Raw genomic sequence first — 3,304 nt, 5'->3', positions numbered from 1 at the left:
CCTACTGGACTTGAATTAACTCTCATTCCCTTGCCAGAACCTTTGTTACCTAAGGTACTCCATTATTCTGAGGAAGAAGTCACCTGGGCAAAACAGAATTCAGCCATAGAGAAAGTCACAGGTTGTTGGACCCTCACAGGTGGTAGGATCACGGTCCCAGAGGTGTTGGGCAAGTCAATAATACATCAATTACACCACACCACTCATTTAGGAAAAACTAGATTAGGAGAACTAGTCAGGAAACAGTTTTATATACAAACTTAAATGCCTTGATCAACAGTATAGTCTCCAGGTGTGTTACATGTGCCCAAGTAAATGCCCACCTGGTTGCAGTCAGTGTCAGGTTCAGAGGACAGATGCCAGGGGAACAATGGGAATTGGACTTTACAGAGGTCAAGCCTCCTTCAAAGGGATATAGATATTTACTGGTGTTGTTGTTGTTGTTGTTATTTGCCGTCGAGTTGGCCCCAACTCATAGCGACCCCTCCTTGGGTTTCCAAGGCAGTTATCACTACAGAAGTAGGATTGCCCAACCTTCCTTCCAAGGAGTGGCTGGTAGGTTTGAACCACCGGCCTCCTGGTTAGCAGTCAAGTGCCTTAGGCACTATGCTAACAGAGCTACTTTTTCAGGATGGGTAGAGGCATTCGCTACCAATCATGAACTTGCTATGATAGTAACAAGGAAGTTACTAGAGGAGATTATTCCCAGATTTTGGTTACTCCCGGCTATTGGCTCAAACAATGGACCTGCATTTACTGCCACCCTGACACAACAGATCTCAAAAACTCTGGGAATGAAATGTAAGTTACATTGTGCCTATCGCCCCAGAGTTCGGGACAGGTGGAAAGAATGAACAGAACTATAAAGGAAACTTTATCTAAATTTATACTAGAAACAGGGGCTGATTGGCCTTCTCTCCTTCCCTTTGCTCTACTGTGAGCAAGGTGCACCCCATATAAAAGAGGCTTTACCCCTTATGAAATAATGTTTGGTAGGCCTCCCCCTTGGTTACCTAAAGTCCAAGACCTAAAACAAGCTGAAGTGTATAACCAACAATTACTAAAGTCCATACAGATGCTCCAGATTGTAGAGCACCCAGTGTACTGAGTGGTAAAAGAGGCAGTTCCAGTTCCTTCCAACTCCACTGAGCCTGCTTACTTGTTCCAACCTGTGTACTTGGTCTTGGCCAAATGCCATATGGTTACCGTACTCACTCACGGTGGAATGGCCCATTCACCGTAATTCTGACTATGCCTACTGTTGTGAAAGTGGACTGTGTCACCCCTTGGATCCACTACTCACATCTGAAACCAGCTCCGGTGGAGGCAGAATGGTCAAGCGATCAATGCACCTGGCAATGTAATGACCCAGGAGCATTTTATTATCCAAAGTGGGACTGTGAGACCATTTTTACCATCAAAAATTATTTGAGCCAAAAGGATAGATACATACAGGTCTGTTATCTCCAGTCACCAAGCTCCTGTACAAAAGGACAATGTAATCCTTTAAATTTTACCATACTCCTGGCTCCACATTATTCATGGAGAGGAGGTCTAACCTGGGAATTCAGTTATATGAATCTGGGAAGGGATAGGGGAAATCTTTTTACAGTCCAGAGGTAAGTACAATATCATATAAGAATACCCTCTGGTAACTATGGAGATTAGTAAGAGGGGAGCTGTTGCATTGTGGTAAACTGTGGTCAAAGTCATGAGACAAAGTGTATGTGAACTGCTGTATGGAAAGTGAATTTGCTCTGTAAATCTTCACTCAAATCACACACACACACACACACACACACACACACAAGAATACCCTCTGGGCTGGTAGCAAATGTGTTATCCCAAAGTCAACAATTTTCATCCACAAAGTAGCAGCCCCAGGTAACACCTCTAGGGCCCCAAAAGAATCCGCTTACACCCAATCCAAATATAGTCTCCCCATCTGTCACAGAAACAAGCCAAGGCCCCCCTACCTCAGGAACAAACCAAGACCCACCTTTGTTTGACCTATTGACTAACACCTTCACAGCCCTAAATCACTCCAACCCCAAACTATCGCAACATTACTGGCTGTGCCTTAATCCAAGACCCCCTTTCTATGTAGGTTTAGGAGCCCAACCTGTACCTCCTTTTTCCAGAATGGAGTGTACTTCTCATACTGTTCACCTCACGTTAGGGGACTTACAAGGACCTGGAAATTGTTTTGTTTCTCCTCATTATAAGATGTCTTAATCCTGATTTATTACCTACTGTAACCAGACAATTATTATGGCATATAGTGGAACCTCTGTATATATTCATGCTCCCCATGATACTTGGTTTTCTTGCTCATTTGGCCTTGTCACCTACCTATCCACTTATGCATTTAATACTTCTACAAAGCCTTTGATTTGCACTTTAGTGCATGTGTTGCCCCAGATTGATGTCTGAAAGAGACCAAGGTCTTAGCCTTGATAACAGTCCCAGAATACCCTAGACACAAACGAGCTCCTATATTAATTCTCCTACTTGCAGGACTGGGAATTGTAGGAGTGGCAGTCACAGGAATTTCAGTCCTTATCACCCAAGACCAGAGTTTGAGAGGACTGACCCAGAGCATCAACATAGACTTAAGTGGACTAGTGCACTCTATCTCAGAACACTCAGAGCAAGTTGAGTCTCTAGCTGAAGTAGCCCTGCAAAATATAAGAGAATTAGATTTACTATTCCTAAACCAGGGTGAATTGTGTGCAGCCGTAGGGGAAGAATGTTGTTTCTATGCTAAGAAAACAGGAGTGATCAGGGAGATGCCAGCCATGGTATGAAAAAGTATGAAAGAAAGACAAAATAACCTAAATTCTAGTAAAAGTTGGTATCAGAATTTATTTGACTCATCTCCATGTGCAACAACCCTCATCACTAGCCTAATGGGTCCACTATTATTACTCATACTCGGCCTCATTATTGGACCCTGTGTACTCAATGCCTTAATCAAATTCATACGAAATAAAATTGGAGCCATCAAATTCATGGTATTTTGAACCCAGTACGAAGCTTTCAACTTTCAGAGAATAAATGGTGAATCAATGATTTGATTCTCAAATGAAAACAGTAGGGAATGAAGTAGGTGAAAAACTGCTTTTAGCTGAAAAACTATAACTCCATTTTGTAGCCCTTGTGAATGACCCCCTTTTCTACTCTCCCCCCTCCCATCTTGGAAAATCTCATTAGTAGTGATTCTTAGAAACAGTAATTCTACCCAGAGGTAGGATGTTTAAATTTAGCTTGACAGTTTTTCTGCTTCTGTAACGTCTCCCTGCTT

Source organism: Orycteropus afer, unplaced genomic scaffold (assembly GCF_000298275.1).
Source record: "Orycteropus afer afer isolate SDZICR_OR568_19922 unplaced genomic scaffold, OryAfe1.0 scaffold00485, whole genome shotgun sequence".
NCBI lineage: Eukaryota > Metazoa > Chordata > Mammalia > Tubulidentata > Orycteropodidae > Orycteropus > Orycteropus afer.
Note: the sequence above shows the minus strand (reverse complement) of the source record.